Source organism: Triticum urartu, chromosome 7 (assembly GCF_003073215.2).
Source record: "Triticum urartu cultivar G1812 chromosome 7, Tu2.1, whole genome shotgun sequence".
NCBI lineage: Eukaryota > Viridiplantae > Streptophyta > Magnoliopsida > Poales > Poaceae > Triticum > Triticum urartu.
This window is the reverse complement of record NC_053028.1, coordinates 87,712,986-87,731,923: the sequence shown is the minus strand read 5'-3', so window position 1 is coordinate 87,731,923 and position 18,938 is coordinate 87,712,986. Positions and strand designations below refer to the sequence as shown.

The 18,938-nt window shown below is 45.5% G+C and overlaps 1 pseudogene; it reads right to left on the bottom strand.

Moving 5' to 3' along the window:
• Nucleotides 1-17,603: 17,603 nt before the first annotated feature.
• On the bottom strand, nt 17,604-18,464 carry LOC125518448 (annotated as a pseudogene).
• Nucleotides 18,465-18,938: the final 474 nt, after the last annotated feature.

Sequence of the window (18,938 nt, the reverse complement as noted above, 5' to 3'; positions counted from 1 at the left end):
CATGCAATATCCAGTACTATCAACATTTTTATAGAACAGTAAAACAAAACCATGTTCCAGCTCTCTCACGCGGCCTGCCAGTCTTCTTAGCCATTCGATTTTGCATCGGGGTAATCTCCGGCTGTCTGATGACTCTGATCTTCCCTTATGCCACATTTGCAGGTTGTCCTAAGTGGAAGCTACTCGGGGAAAAAAAAACGAGGCCGCATACAGATAGAAAGTGTTTACCGTAGTTGATTGGGCCTCCCGCCCGAAGGTCGCCCCATCCAGTCAGGGACTCCGCACGCTCGGTCTAACCTACCGCAGTAGGGCGCGACAGCCAAGAACTACCTTCCCGGCGATTTGGATAACGACATTTTCAATGCCGACTTTCAAACCGCCCGAATACATCCGGACTGAAAAATCAACGAACAGGGGCCTGTATTTGCAGGCGTCCAAAGAACAGCCAACAACCACACCCGCTTCTAACCGTCCTGTATTTGCAGGTAACCATGATACAAGTCTGGATGAAAGATTCTACTGTAGCATGGCGCCTAAATTGGGTGAGTAGGGGCTGTTTGGAATGCAGCCGGGGATTGAAATATATTTTTAAGATTCAATTGATTTTCCTATAACCGATGGATTAAAATCCAACGGCTCCAGCTTCTTCTTCCTCCTTAGCCACTGTTGTTTTTCTTCTTCCTCCACTATTGTTATTGTTTTTGATTGAGAATTACCAACTATGGAAAAAGCCCGCAGCACTAACAAATCAATCTAGGTAGGGCTTATCCAATATAATTATATAAACCCTTGATCATAAGTTCGCAACTGCGAATTACGGCACCGACCACTAAGAACAGCTTCCTGGATCCACCGTGAGTCAGCAGACCACAGCCGACTTGTAGACACTCAACGGTTCCTTGGTTTCAAGCAAACGTCCGGTGGTAGTTTGCCATTTTGAAGTTGGTGAGCACCGTCCCCCGATTCCTCTCGCTGATATCCACCACGCCGTGCTTCACTTTCCTCGTGTCGTGGATCGGTGTGTGCATGCACAAGACATAACCCCGTTGTATCGACCACTCGATATCCCATGTCAGGATGTGCTCGCCGTGAATGAAGAGGGGCCACGTGAGACTTTGAAACCATTTGTTCGACGGCTTCCCCGGTCGGTAGGGTGGGGTGTTCATCTGAACAATGTACCAGCGGCCCCACCTGACCTGCCCTGTCGTGGCCTCCATTACCCAGACCTCCGTCGTGTTCACCGCCGGCGAGGCGTGGTTGAAGACGATGGCCAGCCTCCCGTGCACCTCTGCTAGGTGCCAGCCGCCGCCGTTTCTGAAGTTGGACAGCACGGAAGGTAGGGATGTAATGGGTGTGATGCGTTCGTGCTCGAGGTCGAACGACATGAGCTTGTCGGCGCCCTCCGGCGTCCAGTATGTCACGCCATCGACACTGACGGCACTATAGTCAAGGTCGTCACATGTCGCGGCGCGGCCGGCCGGCACAGCCCGCCATGACGCCTCGCCCAGCGTAAACACGTGCACCGCATCGGACACGAACTTGCCGATGGTGCACGGGACGTGCACGACCTTGTACCGCCCCGAGGTCGGGAGGTACGTCAAGCTGTAGGCGTCGCGCCAGGTTCTAATATAGCACCTGCTTCCGTAAATGGCACGCGTCGGTGGCAGCGGCGGGACGCTCAGCGCCTCGCCGGTGACAGGGTTGGCCACGACGATGGTGTCGCCGATGTCTCTGTCATCGCAGATGCAGACGAGGCCGTTGCAGGTTCCCACGACGCTCATGCCCTCGTAGCCGCATGACGTGCGGTAGTCCGCCCACAGTGGTTTTGTGGAGGTCGATAGGTGGCCGAAGACGTACGCGGAGCCCCCGGCGACGACGAGTGTCTTAGCCCTGCTCTGCAGGTTCGTGGCGGTGCGCGTGCCGACAACGTCGCGCCAGTGCCGGCAGACGAGGCGGAGCCGGCGGCGGGTGTTGGGCGGGAGACGCGTCAGGATGTTCGCGAGCACATCCGCGGCGAGGTCTCTGTAGATGGCGCATTCTGGATCCATCGCTGCCATCGCGGACGCACGAGGCGTCCAGCGTCGTTGGGTCTTGGGTCGGTGTGGCTGTGACCTAGATATCGGTAGATCCTACAAATTCGTTGTGTAGCTAGCTTGGTTTGGGCTTCCTTTCATCGAAACAGGATCAGAATCGTACTCAGCTTGGCGTGTTTTCGGGTCGATCGGGCACGGAAGCAGGTCACGGTTAGCGCAAACTTCTTTTTTTAACACAGTAAAGATGTACATGCTCGTACATACACATACATTCATCACTATAAATACACACGCACATTTTACCTTTAGAGCATCTTCAACAGCGGCGCAACGTGCCACATGCTAAAAGTCAGAATACAGCGCCGGGTTAGCCAGCTTTTGCACATGGCGGTGCGCTAGCTCCAGCGGCCGCCGCAAATTAAAGTGCGCCCGAGCCACTCCAGTAGGCGTGCTATATTTCATCTGTTTTTTTCTACTACGTTTCGATAATTGATGAAATGCGTAGATAGTTTTCTCCTACGATAGATAGTTCATAGTTCGTCTGACTCGGACTCTGCCTGCTTCTACGATAGCCTACTTCTATGATACAAAGTAAAACGAAAAATTGGTACTACTCGTCAGACTCGGACTCTGTCTCGGTGATGTCCTCGTCTGACGTCTTTGCATAGGCGTCAAAGATCCGCTCGTCGCCGGAGTCTCAGGAGAACGCATCTCCTAGCACGATGTTGTATTTAGCTACCGCCCTCCGCGTTCGCTTGTCCTCGCAATAGGCGGCTCGCTCCTCCCTCGTCTTCGCCCTCTTCGCTCTCCTCTCGGCGAAAAATTGTTGCTCGTTGGTGTCTTGCGGAAGCGATGGCTCCACAGCGCCATAGCTTGCTCGTCCATCTCGGTCAGCCTGAGACAACGCTCCCGCCTCCAGTGCTTGCGACGATCCTCGTCGGTGAGAAGCCGCGGAAAAGGCGCCAACTCCTGTGCCCGCTCCCGCGTCGCCACGTAGGCGACGTTCATGTCCTGACGGGACCGCAGGAGGCGCCACACCACAGCGTCGTGCGCGCGGGCGCCCTCTTGGGTGGTGTCGAAGGTTCCGAGGCGGAGGCGCATGCCGCCGCTCGACCGAATCTCGGCGGAGTAGGTGCCGGACGGACGCACACGGACGCCGCGGTAGCCCGAAGCACCCCGGCGAGGCGGCGTGGTGGTGTGTCGGCGGCAGAGGGCGATGGAGGGATGGAGAAAGCGGCAGAGGGCGATGGAGGGGTGGAGAAAGCGGCAGATGGCGCTGCAATTTATAGGCGCGCCAGACGTGGTGCGCCAAATGTTGCGCGTGAGCTGCTGCCTTTTCCCGCGCGCGTGCAATTGTTTCCCGCACGCGCTAGTTTCCCGCCACCGTTGGAGCGCGCGAAAACGGCCTGCGCGCGCTAAAGATCCAATTTACCGCGCGCGCGTCTTTTGGCGCGACTGTTGGAGATGCTCTTATGAGCATATTCAATCAGCACATCATCTTAAAATTGATGAAGTTGCCACAGAAATAGTCGACAAAAACGCCTCCCCAAACCTCTTTTTAACAAAGGTGTTATCTAGTGGAAGGTTTTGGTTGTCACATGTAAACACATGGGTCCACATTATCATGTATTCTCAGCCCACATGCATATGACCCATGCATGTGACGCTCTCTTTCACAATTTCAAACATTCGTATCTTATAAACCATTATTTTGTCAGTAAAATAATTTATATATTTGAACTTGCGGTGTCAAGATCTTTAGAACAAGATCAATCTTGGATATAGTTCAAACATGTTTTAATTTCAATGAGTGTAATGTGTTTTCTGAAAATGAGTGAAATAATTGAATTGAGTGAAATCTATCTTTTTAATGTGTTTTCTGAAACGAGTAAAATGAGTGAAATATATCTTTTGTAAACGAGTGTAATGTGTTTTCTGAAACGAGTAAAATGAATGAAATATATCTTTTGTAAACGAGTGTAATGTGTTTTTTTAAAATGAGCGAAACATGTTAGTGTAATGTGTTTTCTGAAATGGGTGAAATGAGTCAATTGAGTGAAAACTATCTTTTCTTAAAGGAACATAATGTGTTTTCGGAAATGAGTGTGAAATGTGTTTTCTATAATGAGTGAAACATGTCAGTGTAATGTGTTTTGTAGAACGACTATTCTAAAGAACCCTATTTCAAAAGAAATATATGAAACAAACCAGTTTTAAAATAAATATGTGAAACAAACCTATTTTACATTCTATATGTTGAAATATATATGAAATATGTGGACGAGTAAAATCTGTGCGGGGACTGCTTAGAACAAAACCAATAGGCGAACTATGTTTTGAGTGAAATAAGCTAATGCAAACTGAAAAACGATATTTGTTGAAATGAGTGAAAAATTGTTTGAAAGAAACCTATTTAAAAAGAAATATGTGAAACAAACCATTTTCAAAAGAGATATGTGAAATGAACCTATTTCACATTCCATATGCTGATATTTTTTTTGAATATAGACGAGTGAAGTCTATGTGGGGACTTCTTAGAATGACATGAATTAGTGAATTCTGTTTTTCTGTGAAATAAGTTAAGTAAACTGAAAAATGATATTTATGAAGACGAATGAAACCTGTTTTTTTTTCTGAAATGAACGATATCATTTTTTATGAGTGAAATAGGTTTTCTGAAAATAGTTTAAAATATATTCAAGTTTGATCTTATTCTAAAGCTCTTCTCAATACGAATTTGAATACATAAAATATTTCACAAAAAAATTGATTCAAAAGTTATGAATGATTACAAAAACCACATGAAAAATAAAATGCAAGCCGGACAGAAAGTACGCATGTATGCATGCAGTCATACGTCCTGCCTTCTTCTCACACTCCGTGTATGACAAAAATCTGACAAAGATGGGACATAGTGGGCCATGTCATGCATGTATTAGCTCGGTATTTCCCTCATACCATCAGCAGCCGGATATGACAAATCTGATCTCTCAAACGCCCATGAATGTGACCAGGTGTGTTCACGCATAATGATTAGTCATGTCTCAAATTTGTTACTCTGCATCTGACCCTTCTCCTCGATCTTTGCACGACGGGTAAATCCAGCGGATCCGACTGGATTTCGTTATGGTGTTTGAATCGTGTAACTTATGTCGTCGTGCGCATAGCACGACTAGTCGGCTGTTGCTTGGCTATCTATTTTCCCAGGCGTTGCTTTTGCCAGGTTATGCTACAATCAGTCAACTTTCTTCGCCGGAATTGTGGGGATCTCTGGTTTGCGTATATCCATCTTGGAGAGACAGCTTGTGGAACTCCACGATGGTTGGAGTCTTAGGGCCTGTTTTGAACTGCTCTAGCTTCCAACTTCACCAACTCCACTAATGATTTTGTGCCGAACGGATGGGTTCCAAGAAGCTAACTTCTGAGAAGCTAGCCAGCGCGTAGTGCAAAAACGAGGACCCGGTTGGCCCAGCTCCACCAAAACGTGAAGTTGGAGTTCCCCTTATTTACAGCGATCTGCCACCGCCAAGTCACATACCGGTTCGACCCCCCCTCGCTCGATAGAAAAAATGAAATTCGAAGCGGTACGGTCCTCCTCTCAATGAATCGGTACCAATCATCTCTCGAGGTTGCCCATTATGGGCTGGTTCGAGTCGGCCCATTATGGCGCTAAGACAGGCCATAGATGCTGCCAGCCCATGTTAGCGATGAGAGAAGCTAGTGTGGCTGCCGAACTGGATCAAATCGCTATCTGGAGTTGGAAGCTGCACTGGAAGCTGGATTTGAGGAGTTGGGAGAGTTGGGAGGAGTTCAGAACACGCCCTTAGGGCATCTTCAACGCCGACTGTTAAACCACCTGTAACTGTCCAGGCCGTGCAGTCGGACGTGTTGTGTCATCGAATGTAGTCCTATATCAGTCTGTTCGATGGTCTGAACGCTATTTTTGCCGCAAACCGAAGACAAAGTGTGTGTGTGTGGGGGGGGGGGGGGCTACGCGGGTGTTTGGACCACTGCCACGCCAGTATCAGACTAACATGACCCACCAAAACCCTCTTTCCCGCGCCCCTCCCGCCCGAAGCGGACAGTGTTGCTACAACAATAGTACCTCATTCATGCCGAATGAGAGCGATGCAACCGCTCACGGCGCTCCGGCATTGAAACGGCGCGCCGTCCTCGTTGCTTCCTGGTGCATGCGGCTGCCCCACATTCAAACGACAGCCCGTTCGTCTACCTGCCTACATTAAGCATGTGCGTGATTGCCGAAGAACGGCGAACCGGCGCCACCCGTCCATCTGTCAGCCGCCCACCATTAATCATGTCACCGGTTGCCCCGCTACCCCCCACCCCCCTATATGAACCACGGGCCCGGGCCACATCCGTCATCCTCTGGTCCCTTCCCCCTCTATTCACCGCGCCCGCCATGGCCTCCTCAAGTTCCAAAGCCGTCTAGGAAAGCCTCTCATTCGAGCAGAAAAATGAGATCGCCGCCATTGCAGCCAGCTGGCAGGCTGATGCTAAGGACGTCCAAATGGAGGACGCAGCCGAGGACGAGCCGATGCCACCCTCCTCGCCGGTGCATGCTGGCATCACCATGGGCGAGGCTCGTGCCCACTACACGGACATATTGTTGGAGGAGCGGGAAGCCAAGTTCCGGTAGGCATAGGCCGACCAGGCATACAACCTCCGCATCCTCAACAAGCATCGGCGCGCGAAGGAGCAACTCGTCGCCTGCACGGCTATAGTGCCGAGCATGGACATGGCCAAGCAGGAGACGCTTGGCGACTCCTACCGCACTGTCGAGAAATCTGTCGTGACCGCTGGCGGTACATCCAGTATCAGGCAGATTTGCAGGCTGCCTACAAGGAGATGGACGAGGCAGCGGATGAGGTGTTAGGCAAGAGCGACGATGACGAGGTCATCGCCAGCTCCACCACGGCCGCAGCACAGCACGATGACCACAAAGTCGGCACATCCATGAGCGCCGCCGGCAACAAGGAAGAGTAATGCATGGGAGGTCACGACGCTTGTATCCCATGAAAGCCACCGCTCTTCCCCTCCGTTGAAGCCACGCTTGGTGGGCTGGATATCATCGGCCAATTAACCGCTTAGAAGCGACATGGAGGCGGATAGCTCCAGTTCTCGGTGCTCATGGCTGCGAAGGAGGTGGTGTTGGGGAACGTAGTAATTTCAAAAGATTTCCTACGCACACGCAAGATCATGATGATGCATAGCAACGAGAGGGGAGAGTGTGATCTACGTACCCTTGTAGATCGACAACGGAAGCGTTAACTTGGTTGATGTAGTCGTATGTCTTCACGGCCCGACCGATCAAGCACCGAAACTACGGCACCTCCGAGTTCTAGCACACGTTCAGCTCGATGACGATCCCCGGACTTCGATCCAGCAAAGTGTCGGGGAAGAGTTCCGTCAGCACGACGGCGTGGTGACGATCTTGATGTACTACTGTCGCAGGGCTTCGCCTAAGCACTGCTACAATATTATCGAGGACTATGGTGGATGGGGGCACCGCACACGGCTAAGAATATGATCACGTGGATCAACTTGTGTCTCTAGGGGTGCCCCTTGACTCCGTATACAAAGGTTCAAAGGGGGGGCTGGCCGGCCAAGAGGAAGCGCGCCAGGAGGAGTCCTACTCCCTCCAGGAGTAGGACTCCCCCCTTTCCTAGTTGGAATAGGATTCGCGGAGGGGGGAAAAGAGGAGAGAGAGGAGGAAGGGGGGCGGCCCCCTCTCCTTGTCCTATTCGGACCAAGGGGGGGAGGGGCGCGCGGCCCATCTCTGGCCACCTCTCCTCTCTTCCACTAAGGCCCACTAAGGCCCATATACCTCCCGGGGGGTCCGGTAACCTCCCGGTAATCTGGTAAAATCCCGATTTCACCCGGAACACTTCCGATATCCAAAAATAGGCTTCCAATATATCAATCTTTATGTCTCGACCATTTTGAGACTCCTCGTCATGTCCGTGATCACATCCGGGACTCCGAACAACCTTCGGTACGCATAAACTCATAATATAACTGTCATCGAAACCTTAAGCGTGCGGACCCTACGGGTTCGAGAACAATGTAGACATGACCGAGACACATCTCCAGTCAATAACCAATAGCGGAACCTGGATGCTCATATTGGCTCCTACATATTCTACGAAGATCTTTATCGGTCAGACCGCATAACAACATACGTTGTTCCCTTTGTCATCGGTATGTTACTTGCCCGAGATTCGATCGTCGGTATCCTATACCTAGTTCAATCTCGTTACCGGCAAGTCTCTTTACTCGTTCTGTAATACATCATCCCACAACTAACTCATTAGTTGCAATGCTTGCAAGGCTTAAGTGATGTGCATTACCGAGAGGGTCCAGAGATACCTCTCCGACAATCGGAGTGACAAATCCTAATCTCGAAATACGCCAACCCAACATGTACCTTTGGAGACACCTGTAGAGCTCCTTTATAATCACCCAGTTACGTTGTGACGTTTGGTAGCACACAAAGTGTTCCTTTGGCAAACGGGAGTTGCATAATCTCATAGTCATAGGAACATGTATAAGTCATGAAGAAAGCAATAGCAACATACTAAACGATCGGGAGCTAAGCTAATGGAATGGGTCATGTCAATCAGATCATTCAACTAATGATGTGATCCCGTTAATCAAATAACAACTCTTTGTCCATGGTTAGGAAACATAACCATCTTTGATTAACGAGCTAGTCAAGTAGAGGCATACTAGTGACACTCTGTTTGTCTATGTATTCACACATGTATTATGTTTCCGGTTAATACAATTCTAGCATGAATAATAAACTTTTATCATGATATAAGGAAATAAATAATAAATTTATTATTGCCTCTAGGGCATATTTTCTTCAGTCTCCCACTTGCACTAGAGTCAATAATCTAGATTACACAGTAATGATTCTAACACCCATGGAGCCTTGGTGCTGATCATGTTTTGCTCGTGGAAGAGGCTTAGTCAACGGGTCTGCAACATTTAGATCCGTATGTATCTTGCAAATCTCTATGTCTCCCACCTGGACTAGATCCCGGATGGAATTGAAGCGTCTCTTGATGTGCTTGGTTCTCTTGTGAAATCTGGATTCCTTCGCCAAGGCAATTGCACCAGTATTGTCACAAAAGATTTTCATTGGACCCGATGCACTAGGTATGACACCTAGATCGGATATGAACTCCTTCATCCAGACTCCTTCGTTCGCTGCTTCCGAAGCAGCTATGTACTCCGCTTCACATGTAGATCCCGCAACGACGCTCTGTTTAGAACTGCACCAACTGACAGCTCCACCGTTTAATGTAAACACGTATCCGGTTTGCGATTTAGAATCGTCCGGATCAGTGTCAAAGCTTGCATCAACGTAAAAGTTTACGATGAGCTCCTTGTCACCTCCATATACGAGAAACATATCCTTAGTCCTTTTCAGGTACTTCAGGATGTTCTTGACCGCTGTCCAATGATCCACTCCTGGATTACTTTGGTACCTCCCTGCTAGACTTATAGCAAGGCACACATCAGGTCTGGTACACAGCATTGCATACATGATAGAGCCTATGGCTGAAGCATAGGGAACATCTTTCATTTTCTCTCTATCTTCTGCAGTGGTCGGGCATTGAGTCTGACTCAACTTCACACCTTGTAACACAGGCAAGAACCCTTTCTTTGCTTGATCCATTTTGAACTTCTTCAAAATCTTGTCAAGGTATGTGCTTTGTGAAAGTCCAATTAAACGTCTTGATCTATCTCTATAGATCTTTATGCCTAATATGTAGGCAGCTTCACCGAGGTCTTTCATTGAAAAACTCTTATTCAAGTATCCCTTTATGCTATCCAGAAATTCTATATCATTTCCAATCAGTAATATGTCATCCACATATAATATCAGAAATGCTACAGAGCTCCCACTCACTTTCTTGTAAATACAGGCTTCTCCAAAAGTTTGTATAAAACCAAATGCTTTGATCACACTATCAAAGCATTTATTCCAACTCCGAGAGGCTTGCACCAGTCCATAAATGGATCGCTGGAGCTTGCACACTTTGTTAGCTCCCTTTGGATTGACAAAACCTTCCGGTTGCATCATATACAACTCTTCTTCCAGAAATCCATTCAGGAATGCAATTTTGAAATCCATCTGCCAAATTTCATAATCATAAAATGCGGCAATTGCTAACATGATTTGGACAGACTTAAGCATCGCTACGGGTGAGAAGGTCTCATCATAGTCAACCCCTTGAACTTGCCGAAACCCTTTTGCGACAAGTCGAGCTTTGTAGACAGTAATATTACCGTCAGCGTCAGTCTTCTTCTTGAAGATCCATTTATTCTCAATTGCTTGTCGATCATTGGGCAAGTCAACCAAAGTCCATACTTTGTTCTCATACATGGATCCCATCTCAGATTTCATGGCTTCAAGCCATTTTGCGGAATCTGGGCTCACCATCGCTTCTCCATAGTTCATAGGTTCATCATGATCTAGTAGCATGACTTCCAGAACAGGATTACCGTACCACTCTGGTGCGGATCTCACTCTGGTTGATCTACGAGGTTCAGTAGAATCTTGTTCTGAAGTTTCATGATCTTTATCATTACCTTCCTCACTAATTGGTGTAGGTGTCACAGAAACAGTTTTCTGTGATGCACTATTTTCCAATAAGGGAGCAGGTACAGTTACCTCGTCAAGTTCTACTTTCCTCCCACTCACTTCTTTCGAGAGAAACTCCTTCTCCAGAAAGTTTCCGAACTTAGCAACAAAAGTCTTGCCTTCGGATCTATGATAGAAGGTGTATCCAATAGTCTCCTTTGGATATCCTATGAAGACACATTTCTCCGATTTGGGTTCGAGCTTATCAGGTTGAAGCTTTTTCACATAAGCATCGCAGCCCCAAACTTTCAGAAATAACAACTTTGGTTTCTTGCCAAACCATAGTTCATAAGGCGTCGTCTCAACGGATTTTGATGGTGCCCTATTTAACGTGAATGCGGCCGTCTCCAAAGCATAACCCCAAAACGATAGCGGTAAATCAATAAGAGACATCATAGATCGCACCATATCTAGTATAGTACGATTACGACGTTCGGACACACCATTACGCTGTGGTGTTCCGGGTGGCGTGAGTTGCGAAACTATTCCGCATTGTTTCAAATGTACACCAAACTCGTAACTCAAATATTCTCCTCCACGATCAGATCGTAGAAACTTTATTTTCTTGTTACGATGATTTTCAACTTCACTCTGAAATTCTTTGAACTTTTCAAACATTTTAGACTTATGTTTCATTAAGTAGATATATCCATATCTGCTTAAGTCATCTGTGAAGGTGAGAAAATAACGATATCCGCCACGAGCCTCAATATTCATCGGACCACATACATCTGTATGTATGATTTCCAACAAATCTGTTGCTCTCTCCATAGTACAGGAGAACGGCATTTTAGTCATCTTGCCCATGAGGCACGGTTCGCAAGTACCAAGTGATTCATAATCAAGTGGTTCCAAAAGTCCATCAGTATGGAGTTTCTTCATGCGCTTTACACCGATATGACCTAAACGGCAGTGTCACAAATAAGTTGCACTATCATTATCAACTCTGCATCTTTTGGCTTCAACATTATGAATATGTGTGTTAGTACTATCGAGATTCAATAAGAATAGACCATTCTTCAAGGGTGCATGACCATAAAAGATATTACTCATATAAATAGAACAACCATTATTCTCTGATTTAAATGAATAATCGTCTCGCATCAAACAAGATCCAGATATAATGTTCATGCTTAACGCTGGCACCAAATAACAATTATTTAGGTCTAATATTAATCCCGAAGGTAGATGCAGAGGTAGCGCGCCGACTGCGATCACATCGACTTTGGAACCGTTTCCCACGCGCATCGTCACCTCGTCCTTAGCCAATCTTCGCTTAATCCGTAGTCCCTGTTTCGAGTTGCAAATATTAGCAACAGAACCAGTATCAAATACCCAGGTGCTACTGCGAGCATTAGTAAGGTACACATCAATAACATGTATATCACATATACCTTTGTTCACCTTGCCATCCTTCTTATCCGCCAAATACTTGGGGCAGTTCCGCTTCCAGTGACCAGTCTGCTTGCAGTAGAAGCACTCAGTTTCAGGCTTAGGTCCAGACTTGGGTTTCTTCTCTTGAGCAGCAACTTGCTTGCTGTTCTTCTTGAAGTTCCCCTTCTTCTTCCCTTTGCCCTTTTTCTTGAAACTAGCGGTCTTGTTGACCATCAACACTTGATGCTCCTTTTTGATTTCTACCTCCGCAGCTTATAGCATTGCGAAGAGCGCGGGAATAGTCTTATTCATCCCTTGCATATTATAGTTCATCACGAAGCTCTTGTAGCTTGGTGGCAGTGATTGGAGAATTCTGTCAATGACGCAATCATCTGGAAGATTAACTCCCATTTGAATCAAGTGATTATTATACCCAGACATTTTGAGTATATGCTCACTGACAGAACTGTTCTCCTCCATCTTGCAGCTATAGAACTTATTGGAGACTTCATATCTCTCAATCCGGGCATTTGCTTGAAATATTAACTTCAACTCCTGGAACATCTCATATGCTCCATGACGTTCAAAACGTCATTGAAGTCCCGGTTCTAAGCCGTAAAGCATGGCACACTGAACTATCAAGTAGTCATCAGCTTTGCTCTGCCAGACGTTCACAACATCTGGTGTTGCTCCAGCAGTAGGCCTGGCACCCAGCGGTGCTTCCAGGACGTAATTCTTCTGTGCAGCAATGAGGATAATCCTCAAGTTACGGACCCAGTCCGTGTAATTGCTACCATCATCTTTCAACTTTGCTTTCTCAAGGAACGCATTAAAATTCAACGGAACAACAGCACGGGCCATTTATCTACAATCATACATAAACAAGCAAGATACTATCAGGTACTAAGTTCATGATAAATTTAGGTTCAATTAATCATATTACTTAAAAAACTCCCACTTAGATAGACATCCCTCTAATCCTCTAAGTGATTACGTGATCCAAATCAACTAAACCATGTCCGATCATCACGTGAGATGGAGTAGTTTCATTGGTGAACATCACTATGTTGATCATATCTACTATATGATTCACGCTCGACCTTTCGGTCTCCGTGTTCCGAGGCCATATCTGTATATGCTTGGCTCGTCAAGTATAACCCGAGTATTCCGCGTGTGCAACTGTTTTGCACCCGTTGTATTTGAACGTAGAGCCTATCACACCCGATCATCACGTGGTGTCTCAGCACGAAGAACTTTCGCAACGGTGCATACTCAGGGAGAACACTTCTTGATAATTATGTGAGAGATCACCTTATAATGCTACCGTCAATCAAAGCAAGATAAGATGCATAAAAGATAAACATCACATGCAATCAATATAAGTGATATGATATGGCCATCATCATCTTGTGCTTGTGATCTCCATCTCTGAAGCACCGTCATGATCACCATCGTCACCGGCACGACACCTTGATCTCCATCGTAGCATCGTTGTCGTCTCGCCAATCTCATGCTTCCACGACTATCGCTACCGCTTAGTGATAAAGTAAAGCATTACAGCGCGATTGCATTGCATACAATAAAGCGACAACCATATGGCTCCTGCCAGTTGCCGATAACTCAGTTACAAAACATGATCATCTCATACAATAAAATTTAGCATTATGTCTTGACCATATCACATCACAACATGCCCTGCAAAAACAAGTTAGACGTCCTCTACTTTGTTGTTGCAAGTTTTACGTGGCTGCTACGGGCTTAAGCAAGAACCAATCTTACCTACGCATCAAAACCACAACGATAGTTTGTCAAGTTGGTGTTGTTTTAACCTTCGCAAGGACCGGGCGTAGCCACACTCGGTTCAACTAAAGTTGGAGAAACTGTCACCCGCTAGCCACCTTTGTGCAAAGCACGTCGGGAAAACCGGTATCGCGTAAGCGTACGCGTAATGTCGGTCCGGGCCGCTTCGTCCAACAATACCGCCGAACCAAAGTATGACATGCTGGTAAGCAGTATGACTTATATCGCCCACAACTCACTTGTGTTCTACTCGTGCATATAACATCAACACATAAAACCTAGGCTCGGATGCCACTGTTGGGTTTCGTAGTAATTTCAAAAAATTTCCTACGCACATGCAAGATCATGGTGATGCATAGCAACGAGAGGGGGAGAGTGTGATCTACGTACCCTTGTAGATCGACAACAGAAGCGTTAACTTGGTTGATGTAGTCGTACGTCTCCACGGCCCGACCGATCAAGCACCGAAACTACGACACCTCCGAGTTCTAGCACACGTTCAGCTCGATGACGATCCCCGGACTCCGATCCAGCAAATTGTCGGGGAAGAGTTCCGTCAGCATGACGGCGTGGTGACGATCTTGATGTTCTACCGTCGCAGGGCTTCGCCTAAGCACCGCTACAATATTATCGAGGACTATGGTGGAAGGGGGCACCGCACACGGCTAAGAATATGATCACGTGGATCAACTTGTGTCTCTAGGGGTGCCCCTTGCCTCCGTATATAAAGGCTCAAAGGGGGGGGGCTGGCCGGCCAAGAGGAGGCGCGCCAGGAGGAGTCCTACTCCCTCCGGGAGTAGGACTCCCCCCTTTCCTAGTTGGAATAGGATTCGCGGAGGGGGGAAAAGAGGAGAGAGAGGAGGAAGGGGGGCCAGCCCCCTCTCCTTGTCCTATTCGGACCAAGGGGGGGGGGAGAGGGGCGCGCGGCCCATCTATGGCCACCTCTCCTCTCTTCCACTAAGGCCCACTAAGGCCCATATACCTCCCGGGGGGTTCCGGTAACCTCCGATAATCCGGTAAAATCCCGATTTCACCCGGAACACTTCTGATATCCAAACATAGGCTTCCAATATATCAATCTTTATGTCTCGACCATTTAGAGACTCCTCGTCATGTCTGTGATCACATCCGGGACTCCGAACAACCTTCGGTACGCATAAACTCATAATATAACTGTCATCGAAACCTTAAGCGTGCGGACCCTACGGGTTCGAGAACAATGTAGACATGACCGAGACACGTCTCCAGTCAATAACCAATAGCGGAACCTGGATGCTCATATTGGCTCCTACATATTCTACGAAGATCTTTATCGGTCAGACCGCATAACAACATACGTTGTTCCCTTTGTCATCGGTATGTTACTTGCCCGAGATTCGATCATCGGTATCTCAATACCTAGTTCAATCTCGTTACCGGCAAGTCTCTTTACTCGTTCCGTAATACATCATCCCGCAACTAACTCATTAGTTGCAATGCTTGCAAGACTTAAGTGATGTGCATTACTGAGAGGGCCCAGAGATACCTCTCCGACAATCGGAGTGACAAATCCTAATCTCGAAATATGCCAACCCAACAAGTACCTTCGGAGACACCTGTAGAGCACCTTTATAACCCAGTTACGTTGTGACGTTTGGTAGCACACAAAGTGTTCCTTTGGCAAACGGGAGTTGCATAATCTCATAGTCATAGGAACATGTATAAGTCATGAAGAAAGCAACAGCAACATACTAAACGATCGGGTGCTAAGCTAATGTAATGGGTCATGTCAATCAGATCAATCAACTAATGATGTGATCTCGTTAATCAAATAACAACTCTTTGTCCATGGTTAGGAAACATAACCATCTTTGATTAACGAGCTAGTCAAGTAGAGGCATACTAGTGACACTCTGTTTGTCTATGTATTCACACATGTATTATGTTTCTGGTTAATACAATTCTAGCATGAATAATAAACTTTTATCATGATATAAGTAAATAAATAATAACTTTATTATTGCCTCTAGGGCATATTTCCTTCAGGTGGAGCTTCTTTTTCGGGGCTCAAGGCCGGGGGAACGCGTGCCAGCGGTTATTTTAGGCTAGGTTTCACTCATGTCTAGTTGAAATATGTATAAATGTATTGAATTTGCTCCGGCTTAGATGAAAAACATCCGGGTTTATGTAAAAATTAACCAAGTATGAATGAATATTGTCAAATATGCATCAAAAATTTGTTCAGTTTTGTCAAAATTTGTCCAAAATATAATCGGACATATGTGGACAGCGATGGATGGCCAGCTCCCGCATCCGTGTCCGCGGACTGGCTCCCCTATCCGCAAACAAATGTCATTCGCCATAGGAAACACCACTTCCCGTTCAAGTTGCATGTGTTAAGCATGCCGCCAGCGTTCTTCCTGAGCCAGGATCGAACTCTCCATGAGATTCATAGTTGCATTACTTATAGCTTCCTTGTTCGTAGACAAAGCAGGTTCGAAATTGTCTTTCCTTCCAAGGATAACTTGTATCCAGGCGCTTCAGATTATTAGCCTGGAGTTCGCCACCAATAGTATAGCCAACCCTACCCTATAGTAAAAAGTAAAAGGAAATGGAAAATGTGTGATATGCCGTGAATAGTTCCATGGAAGAAATTCTAATTTTCATATGTATAGAATTTTTTTAACCATTCGTCAATTCTAGTAGAAATTCTGAAATTGTACAATGGCTCTTTCTTACAACTTACAATACAAGAGTTTCTTACAGGAGTGAACCAAAACTAAAGAGAAAGATTAAAGAATAATGTTTGACAAAATGATTAATGCAAAATGATCCATTAAAGAAAAGAATTGATACAACAATTTGATTACTTAATCAATTAGTAGTATCCCTAGAGTCCACTCCTTCCCCATACTACCAATGAAAGAGAAATGTAAAGACTACCATTAAAGAAGCCCAAGCGAGACTTACTATATCCAACTAAATTATGTCTCCTATTTCTATGAAGGGACTATTCTACTATTGATCAATAATCATAGAGGAATCAAGGGTACAGAGTCAAAATGGGATTCCGCCCTAAGGCCATGGATCAATTAGTTCAAGGAATTTACTCCTAACAAATTCTTATAGGAATTTTGGTAGAATTAGAGAGCATTAGAAATACGATACTATAGCCCTTTTTCCTTAAAAAAGAAAGAGTACGGGAATGATTTCCTGAATAGAAGAAGCGGGAATAGGAATATTTTTTATTCCTTTTATTACTCTTTTTTTGTAAGCAAAGGACACCCGAATATACCATAAATTATCAATAGATAAATATTTATTGGTCTACTGGATTTATGTTCTTAATTTCCTGGCGGGGGTATTGGCAGGAATTAATTGAGAATTTAGTATGGGCTCATGAACGCATACCTTTAGCTAATTTAATTCGCCGGAGAGATAAGCCCGTGGCTCTTTCCATTGTGCAAGCAAGATTGGCTGGATTAGCTCACTTTTCTGTGGGTTATATATTCACTTATGCAACTTTCTTCATTGCCTCAACATCAGACAAGTTTGGTTAGTTCAGTTTTTTACTCTATCATCACCTAGTTCATTACTCTTGATAGAGAGGGAGGATCTGCCTTCTTAGATTTCTTTTCCTATTTATTTTTTCATCTAGGATTGAACCATATATTTGGTAATAATAGCAATGGCACATTATGACAAAAAAAAGTTTGAGTCAGAGGGAGAAGAAGCGGCAGAAATTAGAATAGAAATATCATTTGATTCATCAATCTATAAAAAGAACATAAGAAGCAAAGTTTCTCCCTTGAGTTTGAGTGAAAAAAATGCGAGAAAAAATCAGTAGTTTCCCTGATCAAACTAGAGGTTACCAAGGAACCATACATAGCACTGAATAGGGAACCGCTGAATACACCAGCTACACCTAACATGTGGAATGGATGCATATGGATCTTGTGCTCTGCCTGGAATACAATCATAAAGTTGAAAGTACCAGAGATTCCTAAAGTCATACCATCAAAAAAGCTTCCTTGACCAATAGGCTAAATCAAGAAAACAGCAGCGGCAACTGCAATAGGAGCTGAATATGCAGTAGCAATCCAAGGACGCATTCCCAGACGGAAAATAAGTTCCCACTCACGACCCATATAACAAGCTACACCAAGTAAGAAGTGTAGAACAATTAGCTCATAAGGACCACCATTGTATAACCACTCATCAATAGATGCAACTTCCCAAATTGGATAAAAGTGCAATCCGATCGCCCCTGAAGTAGGGATAATAGCACCAGAGATAATATTGTTTCCATAAAGTAAAGAACCAGAAACAGGCTCATGGGTACCATCAATATCTACTGGAGGGGCAGCGATGAAGGTGATAATAAATATAGACGTTGACCTCAATAAGGTAGGGATCAACAAAACACCAAACCATCTGATGTAAAGAAGATTTTCAGTGCTAGTTATCCATTTGCAGAAGCGACCCCGCATGCTTGTACTTTCGCATCTCTCTAAAATTGCAGTCATGGTAAGATCTTGGTTTATTCAAATTGCAAGGAATCCCAAGCACACGTATTAACTAGAATATAGACAATAGAAGGCTTGTTATTTAATAGTATAACATAGACTATATGCCCGACGTCAACCAAGTCAGCCCAAAGGTTAGCTATCCGTATAACTAAATTAACCAAACCAATAATTTTGTATTTGCAAATGAAGTGAGTCAAAGTTAAAAACTTGATGGGTCTTTTCTATATGGGTTTCCCGGGACTCGAACCCAGAACTAGTCGGATAGAGTAGATAATTCTTCCTTGTTACAATAGAGAAAAATCTCTCCCCAAATTGTGCTTGCATTTTTCATTGCACACGACTTTCCCTATGTAGAAATAGCCAATTTCTATTTCAAAGAGGAAGTTCTACTAATTTTAGAATGATTAATTTTAGAATGATTCACCTACTCTTTATTATAATAAAAAGAATATTTTAGAATAAAAATAGAAAAGTTTTTTCTTGATCATTTATCAACCCTTTCCTATTTCTTAGTTTCATCTAATGATTAATTAAGAGGGTTGACCAGGT